Source organism: Thermobia domestica, chromosome 8 (genome assembly GCF_964235325.1).
Source record: "Thermobia domestica chromosome 8, izTheDome1.hap1.1, whole genome shotgun sequence".
Lineage (NCBI taxonomy): Eukaryota > Metazoa > Arthropoda > Insecta > Zygentoma > Lepismatidae > Thermobia > Thermobia domestica.
In genome coordinates this window covers 153,058,366-153,074,043 of record NC_137461.1, presented here as the reverse complement: position 1 = coordinate 153,074,043, position 15,678 = coordinate 153,058,366, and the positions used below count along the sequence as shown (strand labels likewise).

At 35.3% G+C, this 15,678-nt stretch overlaps 1 long non-coding RNA gene across 1 annotated transcript in view; it reads left to right on the top strand.

Moving 5' to 3' along the window:
- Positions 1 to 9,686, top strand: part of LOC145691869 (uncharacterized) — an 84,030-nt gene extending 74,344 nt beyond the window's left edge. The window contains exon 3 of the long non-coding RNA XR_014132573.1: positions 9,553 to 9,686. This is a non-coding gene — a long non-coding RNA (uncharacterized LOC145691869). The remainder of the gene's footprint in view (positions 1 to 9,552) is intronic.
- Positions 9,687 to 15,678: the final 5,992 nt, after the last annotated feature.

Sequence of the window (15,678 nt, the reverse complement as noted above, 5' to 3'; positions counted from 1 at the left end):
GCGGTGAACTTAGTGAAGAGCTTGAAGTATGTATGTTCATGGGTAGAACCGGATATCTTTTACAGGATTGACTACTATCTGCATTTTTGATATTCTTCATTGTCTTTCAATTATTCATCACAATTGAAAAAAGTGCGGATGAGCTTAGCGAAGTTTCTTGAAACGGATGCCGAAACTAGGTAATATAAGGGTAACCAAGAAAGTTCTGCCTCTTGTGGAGGTATTTGTTCAATTGGCCCTCACACCGTGAGTTGAACGGAAATGGATATAAGACGAAGGTCAGTTGTTGCTGTGGATATATCCAACATACTACGTGGTTGTGGAAGTTCAATAACACCGTGAACTTGCGTAAGAACAGAGTGAACGTGGGATCTCCGCAGAGCGTCATAAATGCGTGTATGCTGTACCACTTCAAACTTGGGTCAAACACCGCTGAAGCTGGGCGGAAGATATGCAGGCGTTTGGTAAGAGTGTTGTGACTACGCGGACATTGCAGCGGTGGTTTAACAAGTTTAGGGGCTGTGACGAAACACTAAAAAACGCACCGTGTGCCGGAAGACCGACATATTAGTAGGCAAATTAGGGTTGGAAACGGAAAAAAATATTAGAAAGAACATTTTCAGTTTAACACGTTGTATAGACTCCCCTGATACTCCACAGAAAAATCCCAAAAAATCCCACGTGGGCAACCACCTGAAATGACGTCATCTATATGGCGGCCACGCAACTACGACTACTTATTATCCGGTGGTCGAGTACTGGACGTGGAAATTAGTTACACGGGAAGTTTTACCATGGAATTCGCTTAAGGAGTAAGCAACTAAACAAAATCGGAAATGTGCTACTTTGGCACTGTTGGGCAATTGTAGGTAGCTAGTAAGGGTACAGTAGAGGTAGTATTTTAATTTGGAGTGATATGTTTACCGAAACTACATTCATGCGATATGGGAAGAGTCAAAGTTGCATTGCGGGGCAAATGCTTAATCAGCGTATGTTCAAGATATGGGCCCACAGTTTGGATATCTGCAGTCAACTAGTCAAAGACATTCACGATATGCACGAGAATGATCATGCAGCAAGGTTCGTCACGCATCTCCGGAAATAATCTGCAGCCAGAATAAAATCTGACCGTTATGATCGGGAAAATATATGTAAGGTATTAACTCAATGCATCGATCCTCTAGATCCTCAGCATCCTGGCCATCGGAAGGCAACACATGCAGGCATTCAAAGAGACTTGGCCCGGAAGGTCCTATAACTCCATCCCAAAAAAGGTTGTAACACTATCAGTCATGAAGAAGAAAGTGAAGGTCGGTACGGAGTTCGTATTTGATACATCGTTGATTTGCGCTAGGACGATTGGACTGATGCTGTCAGGATCAATTGACGTTGCAGACATGTTGAAGCACGAACTGTCACCACTCCCTACTACCCTCTTCAGAGATAATGGTCAGATGAGATTCATTCCCAAATCAAAGTTAAAGGATCTGCTGGTCATTGAAGTGTTCAAAAGACTTCAATCGCCTCCAAATGCAGTTGTCATTGGTGGGTGTGCTGTACTGTAGACAATCGCTTGGCCTGCAAATGGGATACACTTTGACTTTGTGCAAAAGGTTACTTAATTTGTGGAATGTAAGCTCAAAGATTCTGACGTATGCCTCATCTTTGACCGATACAACCCATACAGTATCAAAAGCCTATCACGATGCATGCGCGCGTGTTCACATATAAAGAGGAAACATCAACTCACTCTTTATAAACCTCTCCCACCACAGCAAGTAGTACTAACTATGACTCACAACAAATTGCAAGTGATTGACGTGCTATGCAAACATCTAGTTGATTGGTGCCTTTCTACCGGAAAGGTCCGCAAACTCGTTCTGTCCAGTATTGAATACGTGCCCATTGGAGTATCAGAAGGACAATCAAAGCCAGACTTGTACATCGAACACGGAGAAGCAGATATTATCACCGTACAACAGGCATTACGGTTGGCATCGGAGAACGTAAGCGCTCACATTAAAGTAATATCAGATGACATTGATGTTCTAGTACTTCTGCTTCATTACTATGATGAGAAGGGAATAACATGCAAGATCACCATGGAAATAACCAGCCCGAGGAGAACGTTCATTGATGTTGGAGCAACAGCATCGGAGCACGCTGATATTTGTACTAACCTCCTTGCAGGACGCTCTATCTAGATGTGATACTGTTGAGAGGTTGTGTGGAATCGGGAAAAACAAAATAATTCAGAAGTTGAAGCAGGGATACACCATTACATCTTTGGACAACCTAACGTCAGACATGTCGGACATCACCAAACAGGTGATAGAGTTAATTGAAGAGTGCTATAGTCCTAACGTCAAAGAGAGTATGTCCGATATGCGATTTCTCGTTTGGAGTACAAAAATGACAAAACCAAGAATGTCATCCGCTCCCGCTTTGCAATCGTTGACACCAACGAATTAAGCCTTCTATGAGCTTACATATAGTGTGCAATTTGGAAGTCTGTAATGGACCAACAACCACCCCTTTTGGATCCTCTGCAATGAAGTCGTGACAAAGCGTCCAAAACTCTCGACTACTCGACAATGTCCCTGTAGCTCCGCAGGATATTCTTCTGATAATTAGATGTGGATGCTCCCAGGAGCCTTTGTACTCAACACTACGGTGCAGTTGTCCTGCGGAAAAGGGTAGCTGTTCAATGGTTTGTGGTTGTGTTGGTTATAGCACCTGTACAAATACGTACACAAACATATCGAACTCCACTGAGACTTCAGACCATGTAAGTCTTAATGATGGTGCTCAAAGTGATTAAATATTCACCACCCAACCCTACAGCACGGCCATACCCAGGATTTCTTAAAGGGGTGGCAGACCACACACTTTACAACCTTAGTTCTGAAACGATTTTTTTCGTTTATAATATTCCATCGTTGAGGGGGTTAGTACCCCATTGAACCCATTGGGCATTGCCAAGCAATGCAGTAATCGCCATTGGACTCAAATATATCATATCAACATGTTCTCAGTAACAAATCTTCAAAAGATAACTTTTTACAATCAGAGTTTTGATATCATGATTAATTACAGTACATTTTTCCTTTTCATTCTGTTTTTTGGATTTCAAGGCTATAAAAATTGCCCGCCAGGGCCACTGTTGCACCTGTCGAATTTGGTCTTAATATACTTTTTCACTAAAATGCGATCATAACATGTTGCGTGTAATGCATTTCCCCCTACACAACAATTTTTGCACTCTGCAACCAGACTATTATGCTTATGCGGTAATATCTCATCACAGAACTGAAATACAAACTTCATTCTGGTGCCAAATTAAAGATAAAGCATCATTTAAGTGATTTCAGCTAGTATCGTTCTTAAGTGTTGCCGTCATTTTTAAATATGGCGGTTATTATCTTAAAAATATAATTTTCTCCGTTTCATTTTATTTGTTCTATAGTAGATTACTATGAAACTATCAGATATATGGGAAAACGCTTCGAACTAAACGTTATAGAGTAGAGTCTCACCGTTCTAAAAATACAAATATTATTTCTGTAGCTTAACAATTAAGCGAACTAGTCCATTTTATGTAGCGCAAGGTGTTGATTTTTCAGCACTTAGATTACGCTAAACATGTGAGAATATTTTTACAATTAAAGGCGGAAAAACGTTTGGAAAACAATCGTTTAACGCGTTGTTTAAATCGCTGAAACTCATGAGAAAATCGTCAAAAATAGCACATGGGCAACCACCTGAAATGACGTCATCAATATGGCGGCCATGCGAATACATTCATTTATGCTCATACGATATTATCTCATCACAGAACTAAGATAAGAAACGTCGTTCTGGTGCCAAGTTAAAGGTACATGATTCAAATGATTTCAGTTAATATCGTTTTTATGTGTTACCGCCATTTTAAAATATGCCGGGTATTATCTTACAAATTAATTTATTTCGTTTCATTTTATTGGTTTCAAATCAGATTACTATGAAACTAGCAAATACATACATACAAAATATATTTAGTATTTCAAAGTAATATAAATATCACTAATTAATTTGGCTTTGTAATGACAAAAAGTCTGCATTTTACATTATAATATTATCAAACAAATTTATTATTTAAAATAGCAAATATTAAACATTTTACTTTTATAATAAACATATATTTAAAATTTTGTTTAACAACATAACATATATTTAATCAAAATTTAGAAATCATTTACTGTATTACAAATTACACAACCTAGCTCTCTACAATTACATTTTAACTGTTTCATTCATTAACGTTTCTAAATCGTTTAAAACATGGTTTCGAAGTTTCTTCAATATCATCACAATTATATTATAATCGTTGTCTTCTAATGAATTTAATACTATTTTATTTGTGCATGATTCTCCCGCACATTCTCCACACATTGATATGCAGTGGAGTCTTCCGTTTCGGCACTCAGTTTCTGGAACAGTCAGTTTTGCATCCACACCGTACGAGATGCAGTAGATTACCTGGTGCTGGTAGCAATGTCAATGCCACAAGTATATACTGTCTTGCCTCTATTTCCCATTACCATTTTTCAGGCGAAAGGTGATTTCCTTTCCACTCTTGTATCTGATGGTACACTCGAAAACTATGCTGGCGCGCTGCAGCTGAACTTGGAGGGAGGTTCATGATGTAATTTGGTGTTGTTTTTTTTCACAACAGTTTGGATATATTTCTTAAATCTCGTCCTATCGAGTTCGTCTGTTATTTTTCCGCCGTACAATTTCACAATAAACGCTTCTCCTACAAAAATAAAAATACGTTTAAATTAACACAACCGAAATTTACCCTTTTCTAAAAATAAAAGAAATAAGTAAGAGCGTTTGTATTTGACAAGAAATGCTCATGTGGAGTTGGCACGACGTTCAGTTCTGTTACTTTCAGCTTCGTACTACCTGGCCTCCCAAGAGATCTTCGTACATGAAAACATTTTGTACTTGGTTCTTCATACCCGTTAAAAACAACGACCACTTTGGTTCCGTAATGACTATTTTTATATTCGAGGAACCTATGACAACCATGTAACGTGGGTACCTGTCACCACGTCATGGCGCGTCCTCAGGTTGCCACTTCGAGTTAAATGACCCTCGTATTAAAGATGTACCTCGTATTTTCTTACCTTATATCTGGCCATCTTCCTTTAAATAATTATAAGAAAAAGAAGTTCTAGTGAACATATTATTGAAGCAGTAGTAATATTCGTCTTTTGCTACATACTGGTATTTAAATAATATTACAAACTATAACTACCTCTGTGTTTTCTTTCTTATTGTCATTGCCTGAGACAGCAAATTCAATTTCTACTCCAAAAGTGTCTATAGGTAGCTAAGACCTGTAAAGTGGTACTCGTAGAAGCAAGATATTGTAGAAAGAGTATTTTATACAAATGATCTTAAGTGAAAATATGTGCACTCACCGAGTTGTTTGTAAAGTACGTAAACATAAGTTCCATCCTTTACAACGCCTATGTTGCATACGTATGTAAAATAAAAATGAAATCAGAGTATTTATACCATCATTGACAAAGAATGTATATACATTATAATTTTGATCGGAGAAACAGACGATAAAGAACTGATATATGCAGAAAATCAATTTGACACATATTCTTTCGTTACATTAAGCATTAAAGAAGTAAATAAGTTCACATTTATATAAATGTGTATAAGATACAGCATATTCGTCCTTGTTCATAAAAATGGAAAACTGAATTCTAACCTATTATATTGATTTTCCACAAATGACAAGAAAAGCTCAAAACTAACTATTATTATTTCTTTCTTTACATTTGTAATTCATGTAACAAAATTAAAGGTGCTGTTTATTGTGTGTATATTAAATATAGAATAATAGTGTGTATAGATAATACACTTGAGATTTTTTTGTAAGTGTATATGTTAAGTGTTAATAACTTCAACTCTGACCCAGAAGTTTCTTATACTTTGCATGCTATTGTTATTTTATTGCCTAAACATTAAGGCGATTGTTAAATATACATTTTAAAACTAATTAAGCAGGTCAGTTCATTATTATAAGGAATTCCATAATGCGATGTATTGCGTCAAATGAAGTACATTTGCCAAAATAAGTCTGCATTATTATATGTATGTTAGTATTACGGTGCCTTCATGATTTTTCTTATCGCTTTAATTTTCATCTTGCTACAAAACAAAACATATCTCAAGGGTAAAATGTTGCTCGTGTCACGTTTCGTTTCGACGAATTTTAGCAAATGTATTACAAATATAAAACGTGATTTCTTTTTCTAAGGGCAATATCTTGCGAGTTGCGACAGATCATGTTTATGTCAAAGGGCATTCGATTATCATTCTTAGTATCACACAATTAACGTATGAAATCAGTCTCAGCTACCATTCATAAATACGTACACAATGGTTTATAAAATTACATTTCTTATTTCCAAAATAAAATAACGAGTAATAGTTAATCGAAAGCAGTCACAAACATTAATTTGAATAGTTATAACTAGAGTCAAATACTTTGACTAATAAGTTTTATTGATATTTCGTTACTTTAAAAGGAATAGTCAAGTTTAATTAGTACTAACGTAGCATAATTAATCGAAGATTCGGCGAAGTCGACAATAACTCAATAGTTTTAAACTCAACTATGGTAGTATGGCTAATAGGTGTGATTAATTTAATATTTTCATTTGTATTATCCATCATGCTTACACTATGTATTTCCAGTGACGGCTCTTGAGGAATTTCAGGTCGGTAAAAAATTAAGTTTTATCTTTAGAAGCTAATGAAAGCTTCATACAACTTCAGAAAGCTGTACATAGAAATGAATGCATTAGATAAAATTTCTCCCTTTAGTTTGAACAATAAAATTCAAATCGATATGACTTCCCTCAAAGTATTTGAGAACAAGATCCTGAGACGAATATTCGGACCCAAGAGGAACGGGAATGGGGAATGGCGGAAACTTCATAACGAGGAACTACATAATTTATACGGTCTACCCAACATTGTTAGGGTCGTCAAGTCTAGGACGCTTAGGTGGTCGGGTCATGTAGCTAGAATGGAAGAAAGTAGAAACGCTTTCAAAGTCTTGACTGGAAGACCAATCGGAAAACGACCATTAGGAAGACCTAGGCGCAGATGGAAGGACAATATTAAGATGGATCTCGCAGAGATTAAAATACAAAATAGAAACTGGATGCAGTTAGCTAAGGATAGAAGTCAGTGGAGAGCTTTTGTGAACGCGGCATTGAACCTCCGGGTTCCATAGGCCATAGAGTTAGTTAGTTAGTTAGTTAGTTCATAGAAATAGCATTGTCAGACCGGTTACTTCGATGACAACTGAAACCGACCCTACAAAATGGCAAAATTGGCAATAATGCATAACGCCAAAATACGAGCTAATGTAGTAATTTCGTACCTTTATCATAGCAATATGTTTGAAAGTGTTTAATCACGATGGCAAGTCAGTTGTATAATTACTTTATACAATATCAAACTACTATATATAATACACTAAGCAAAACCAAAATTCGTTGAAAAGGAAAGAATATTTCGCCAGAGTGAACGTGACCAATATGAATTGAACTTCTTTACAACTTCAGCAGAAAAATACACTGTACTGTAATTTTTCGAAGATAAATGTGATTGATAGTATGAAATAATTTACTGAGATCTAGTGATATCAATAAACAGCTGTTACTTTTGCTTAATTCATAAATCACATTTCCGATACCTCTAATAAGTCTAGTGCAGTACTAGGGTGTAATAAGGCTTGTGACTTTAAGAATATAGGTGCGTTCAAGTACACCATAAATCATCAAGAGATTTATATGTATTTTTTTTTTTGGGGGGGGGGAGGGAAGTGAAAGAACAAATAATAATATTCCACCAGTGAAAGAATATGTCGTAGAGAGTAATTCTAATATGAGTTAAAGGCAACTCAGTGAGAAAATATAATTTTAAACGTTTCTTTATATGCTTATTTCGCTCATTTTGCAAGCAATCGAATGAAAATTGAGGAATGCTTAAATCAACTATCTTGGAATGAAAATCAAGTGAGATAATTATCAATATATATATATTTGATCATTGAAGTGAGTTCTCTGATTTGCAATAAGATTAGATTATAAGTCATATTTTCAAATAAGTGTATGAAGTAACTTTGTGTTATACCGGAATTGTTAAAGAATACGCAAGTGAAAATTGTCCAACCTAAGCTTACCAAACTAACTTCAAAGACTTTGAAGTTTGTGATTACCCATATTTAAATTTATAGCACATGAAACATATATATAACTTTTCATGTACTAATACACTGCACAAAATATCGTAATATTTGTGAGCTAAAATTTTACACCCTCTATATACCAAAGTTTCATCGGAATATTTTGTTTATTTCATAACTAATGACTTTTTCTCTTACTTTACCGGTATAATTGGATTATTTGTCACACAAACTTACCATTGGATCATTAGTAAGTTTCATATTATCATATCGTTAAAATATTTTTCAATTATATTTTAAAGCGTTATCATAGAATTTTGCGATGTAACAACTTTTAAACTAGTTTATGTCTATTTGTATTATACTGCTGAGAAAGTGAAAGCTGATTAGAATTTGTATTTAATTAAAAGTAGAGTTTAGTTGAAAATAAAACTAAAGAAATAATTGGCTCTTAATAAGCGTAACCTATTTCGATTTTGACGATAGTTAATTGTATCCTCAGAGTTTATCCCAGCGTTTCCCAACCGGTGTGCCGCGGCACACTGGTGTGCCGTGAATGGGCCGCTGGTGTGCCGCGAGGAAATCGAAACAAAATTATTAATTTTATAGCACCAAATTGCAAAGCGTAGGGGAAAATGTATATTTGTATTGCACATTATTATGAACCTTTACTAGAAATTTACAATTTTAAGTTTCATACCGTGTTACTTTTCTGTATATTTCTAATGTTGAAAAAAGTATTTATTATTGTTATGACCATTATTGCTTCTTTATTGTTGCAGACTATTTCGTAACTTGAAAATTTAAAATATCATTCAATCCTTTGACAAATTACCTACATTTGTGTTTAAAAAGTAAAAGAGATTTGTTTGTTCGTTCGTTATTTAGTGATTTTCCTTCTAAGTAAAAGGTTGAATACAGTTTTTGAAAAAGAAAGCGTATTTTTAAAAACCTGAGTCCAATATTTCATTGCAATTGTTTTCTGTTTTTAAATTAGAATGAAAAATAAGCATAATGATTAACCACGGGGAAAACCCAGTGAACGAGCTTTCTTCTCTGAGCGAAAGAGATCAGGGAAAAAATACCACTGTTTTTTATATTTACAAATAATAATATCTATAAGTGTGCCGCGAGAATCCAAGTTACACCCGTAGTGTGCCGCAAGTTGAAAAAGGTTGGGAAACGCTGGTTTATCCTCTAAAATCTTTGATGAAGGCAATGAAGCTAAGCTCAAGTACTTATTAATATATGCTTAGTATTTTAAATAGAATTTATTGATTTATTTCTAGTTACATTGTTTTGGTGGAAATTGAGATGTTCGACTGACGTGCAAAAACTTCAATACCTGGTTTTTCATAGTATCCAACTACAGTCAAACACTTTTCCCATTGCTCAGCCATTCTGGATGCCATGACAAAAGACGTCACATGAGTTTGCGATGACAACAACTTTTTAACAGCAAGTTGCACCGCCCAGTAATCAGGAAACTTCTTCTCTGCTAAGAAGTGATCGAGATGACGGAAGAGATGGTACCCGGTAAGAGATACACCAAAGGAATGCGGTGGATGAGGAAGGGTTCTACACTAGTGATGCTATTGTAAAATTCACTCTATTTATGTCAGACAGAGCAATTGGACTTTTGGGAAATTGGACTTTTCCATCACCTTTTATTACAAAAGATCCTCCTGAATACGGAAATATATTACAATAAGTAGTTTCCTCTAGTATTTTTAGGTAAGAAAGAAGAAGAAAGCCAATGACCAAGAGTCTTAGGGCTTTTGTAGGTGAGGTTACTCTCTTTGACCAGGCGTCGTGAGAGGGAATGAGAGTTTGTGTGATTAGGTGTCTCTCGGTGACCGGGCGTCGTGAGAGAGAAAGGGAACCCAATGATCAAGCATCGTAGGGCTTTTAGGAAAGGTATCTCTTAATTGACCAAGCATCATGAGAGGGTAAGGTGTTCCCAATGGCCAGGTGCCTTAGGGCTTTGGTGGTTTGATCAACCTGGAGAGATTGATGATTCTTGAGGCGTGCTGCTGTCGGCTACCTTCTTTGATCTCCGTCTTGCCGACTGTTGGTGATGATGGGCGACTCCTCTTCGGTACTGTTGTCTGCGTTGTATTTATTTACTGCAAACACGTGTAATAAACACATGGCTACAGCCTGGTGTGAAGACATGCGGAACCTTACACTATTCATTGTTGAAGCGAGCGATCATCTTTTTTTCCCTATTCACTAATTTCAATCCCGAATTTAAACAAATAAGCTTCTAATGTCAAACAAAACACATTATATTTTATAAAAAAACCGGCTATAATCACAAAATTCTCACCTAAATATTTTAGGGTCTATTTGCAAACGAGACGATTCACTTACTAACGAGATCTGTAGTACAACAAACTCTATATTGTTCAACAAATTAACTTTTTCTTTCCCTCAAATGAAATTATAGGGTAGAAGGAGAGGAATTAGGTGAAGAGGGTAATTGGACGGAAAACTTTTTAGAAGTTTATATTTTGCATTTCAGTATATTTTTACGAAATTTAATTACACCCAAATTTTTGGTAGGTAGATGTTGATCAGAAAAAAGACCTTAGATGAATTTTGAAAGGATGTAATAATGACCAAAAAATAAAAAATAAAAATAAAAACTCATTTGATTGAGAAATGATGTGTTTGAAACCGAGTTTAAGGTTTGTGTGTGTTTTGGTTTGAGTCCCAATAAATTGCACATCTGTTAATGTTTTGATCCTGATTTATTTATTTATTTATTTATTTATTTATTTTTTTTACTGATGCTTAAAAACATCATAAGAATGGTGCCGTGAAGAGCAGCGGTCTTGAATTCTCACTGTGAGACAGCTAAAATTTTGTTAAGATTTGTACCTACTAATTATCCCCACGGGGTAATTCGGCTCATAATGTGGAGTAAATGGGTGGAATGCCTTAAGTGAACATTTTTTGCTTAGAATTCATTTAAAAGCTGTGCTATTTTTGTTTTTTGTATTGTACACTTCTGTTTCATAGTGCATTGTGCTTATTAAACTATTTTTAGGATTTAGGATTTAGATTCCTGGGTTTTCGGTATCTAAGGCCATTTAGCCCGTCACGTATGAGGGATGACGTCCCTCGGCGAGCACACTATCCGGGGAAGGGAAGGAAGACAAAATTGGGGAAGGAAGGAAGCTTCCTGGGACTTGTAAGTTAGATACCATCCCGACACTTGCCTGGTGTGAATGAGCAAAACCCAGGAAAACCTTATTCAGGATGGCTGGCCTGAAAAAGCTGTTGCACTTTTTAGACCGAGTGCCCCCACCTGGAATCGAACCTGAAACCGCTCGCACCAAAGGCGAGAGTCAAGCTATTTTGTGCAATTTACGCCTCCAGTGGGGGTTGCGTATGCCAATAGTGCTGATGCTGTAAACGGGACCTATCTATCAATCCAGAGTTCCAACAAATGTTCTATTGTAATAGTTTATAGTTATTTAGCGTCAGTCTTATTACCTTCTCCTATGTTTGTTTGAATATCAGAGCCTGTTCTCTTGGTTTTTCTATTCTTTTACGTTTTCGGCCTAAATTTTGACGGCTTATAGTTTTTTTTTTCATATGTGATATATTTTGGATTAAATTCACAGGACAATATACTGTGCCATAAACAATAACTGGAAGGCTTGAAAAGACATTCAAATATCTTTGAAATTAAGAAATGCTACTCCTTATTTTGCGTAAACAGTTATATATTTTTTCTAAGCCACATAAAACTATTAGTTTTTAAGTGGAATACAAGTTATATACACCAAATGAAAGCTTTGAGTTATCTTCATTTACACCTAATCATTCCCACGGGTTTATGTGCACCGGTAATAGCTTTAATCATTTTTCACCCAAGGGAGTAATTGGGTAGAAATCAGACCACAAAAATAAAAATGTTGCAGCATCAAAAGTAAAGATACCGAAAGCTTACCACTACCACAGTAGTGCAGAAGAACCTGCGTCATACAATGAGTTCTTAAAAACTAGAAAACCACCTATAACCTGTGAGGAAAAAATGTTGACAAAAACATACTTCAGAGTTTTCCCTTTCTACCCTATCATTTTAACTAAACAACATTGTGTTGAATTCATTGGTGAAAACAGAAGAGTTACACCACGTCCCAGTTTTGTGGGACAGCTTGCCACATATTATGCGTGGGTAAGTATACATGCAGGAAATTAGCTATAATGCTAATTTCAAATTTTGTAGAAATACACTTTAAAATACTTTCTTTGCTCCTTTGTACTTGTAAACATCTGTAATCTCTCTGACAGTAAATTAGCCATACTCAGTAAACACTTTCACTCCACTTTCCACTATAGCATTTTTCAAATGGGCTAATGTGCTGATTAAACTGTTTTACGTGTTCATCACTTACTGTGCCGGGACCTTGGGGGAAAGGAGTTCATATGTGAGTGCAAAATGCATGATTTTTACTAACATATTGTATAACATGGGATGAAAACTTTGCACAGTATCACCGATAATAGCTTCTTCATAATTTTTGCCTTTTACATTTACAATAAAGCCTGAACATATTAATTTAAATTACAGTCGAGCTGATTTATCGAGTTTAATACTTTTAGCTAAGAAGTTATAACCTTGAAGCCCGAAAATTAACAATTTTGCTTTTGTTTAAGAAAGATTTAAATTCCGAACAAGATAATAAGCTTCTCTGGTGTGATCAAAATTACATTGACTGGGATGCTGGTTGAAATTTTGCATCTTCAGTATTGTTTAGGATGTGTGAAGCATCTACTTCTGAGTCAATGGTGTAGTTCTCTGGAACTTTAGTCAATGGTGGATCTTTATTCTGCGAAACTGGTCGCAAAGCTGAATTTAAGTTTGAATAATGAATTTGAGATGTAAATTTATAGAAAAAGTTCTTAACATTTGTCACGCAACAGTTTCCTACATGATCTATTTATTCGGGCCAAATCATAGGTACTGTACAGCAAATTTCATAGCTCTACGTTCTCCTAATAGCTAGTTTTTAAAATCCCTGGAACATGCAATACAGCATATAAATGGTGCCAAACACTTATCTTGGTCACTAATCCTTCAGGTAAGGCATAGCTCATAAATCCTTTTAACTAAAGGTATAATAATGCATTTTGACTTTTAATAATAAGTGGATTTTTCATTTATTTATTTACTTTTACAATGAAGATAAGCATAAGATGCAAAAGGAGAAACTATTCTCTTTCCAGCTTTAGGAAAAAGTAGATGTTAACAAACCCACCTGACTACCAGTGGGTCGATGACCAGTAATTGGTTGTTGGTCTCACTGCGTTAGTATTCTACCGCAATATAATCCCTACTAAAATAATAATTTCAAATAAAAATATCTGAATTTATCCTGCATTTGTGATATTAAACGCAATATATAATAATTAACAACAGATGTAGCTTTATTTCAACCTCACCCTATTTGGACATATAGTATTTATTGCGTATGGGTATGCGTTCGAGCGCCTACCACACTCATTTAAAATTATTGTAGAATGCACAGTTTCATGGCGACAATGTGTGACAATAATCTATTTTCGTCTCGTGTTATAAAACATAAAAGAGAAAAACTGGAACAGAGGCAATCTCGTTTATAAAAGAATTTAAGAAAATATATATTTAAAACATAGCAGTAGTCAGCATTAGTGCGTTAATTATTTACCAACCAACTGTAGCCTTATACTTTGGAAATTGTGCAACGACAGTAAGTAAGCAGACGATCTTGCTGTTCCCGTCTCTCGCTGCCGAAGCACGTGTGAGCCGCGGAGTAATACATTTCGCTTTGTTTACGTCTACTTTGTTCTAAGGCTGGAAATACTTTAGTGTTTCCTATAGGCGCGAATAAATAGATCATGTAGGAAACTGTTGAATGACAAATGTTAAGAACTTTTTCTATAAATTTACATCTCAAATTCATTATTCTCACTTAAATTCAGCTTTGCGACCAGTTTCGCAGAATGTAGATCCACCATTGACTAAAGTTCCAGAGAACTACACCATTGACTCAGAAGTAGATACTTCACACATCCTAAACAATACTGAAGATGCAAAATTTCAACCAGCATCCCAGTCAATGTAATTTTGATCACACCAGAGAAGCTTATTATCTTGTTCGAAATTTAAATCTTTCTTAAACAAAAGCAGAATTGTTAATTTTCGGGCTTCAAGGTTATAATTTCTTAGCTAAAAGTATTAAACTCGATAAATCAGCTTGATTGTAATTTAAATTAATATGTTCAGGCTTTATTGTAAATGTAAAAGGCAAAAATTATGAAGAAGCTATTATCGGTGATACTGTGCAAAGTTTTCATCCCATGTTATACAATATGTTAGTAAAATCATGCATTTTGCACTCACATATGAACTCCTTTCCCCAAGGTCCCGGCACAGTAAGTGATGAACACGTAAAACAGTTTAATCAGCACATTAGCCCATTTGAAAAATGCTATAGTGGAAAGTGGAGTGAAAGTGTTTACTGAGTATGGCTAATTTATTATCAGAGAGATTACAGATGTTTACAAGTATAAACGAGCAAGGAAAGTATTTTAAAGTGTATTTCTACAAAATTTGAAATTAGCATTATAGCTAATTTCCTGCATGTATAGTTATCCTGCATTAGATAGTAAATAAATGTAAATGTGTACATTACGCATAATATGTGGCAAGCTGTCCCACAAAACTGGGACGTGGTGTAACTCTTCTGTTTTCACCAATGAATTCAACACAATGTTGTTTAGTTAAAATGATAGGGTAGAAAGGGAAAACTCTGAAGTATGTTTTTGTCAACATTTTTTCCTCACAGGTTATAGGTGGTTTTCTAGTTTTTAAGAACTCATTGTATGACGCAGGTTCTTCTGCACTACTGTGGTAGTGGTAAGCTTTCGGTATCTTTACTTTTGATGCTGCAACATTTTTATTTTTGTGGTCTGATTTCCACCCAATTACCCCCTTAAGTGAAAAATGATTAAAGCTATTACCGGTGCACATAAACCCGTGGGAATGATTGGGTGTAAATGAAGATAACTCAAAGCTTTCATTTGGTGTATATAACTTGTATTCCACTTAAAAACTAATAGTTTTATGTGGCTTAGAAAAAATATATAACTGTTTACGCAAAATAAGGAGTAGCATTTCTTAATTTCAAAGATATTTGAATGTCTTTTCAAGCCTTCCAGTTATTGTTTATGGCACAGTATATTGTCCTGTGAATTTAATCCAAAATATATCACATATGAAAAAAAAAACTATAAGCCGTCAAAATTTAGGCCGAAAACGTAAAAGAATAGAAAAACCAAGAGAACAGGTTCTGATATTCAAACAAACATAGGAGAAGGTAATAAGACTGACGCTAAATAACTATAAACTCCATACAAAT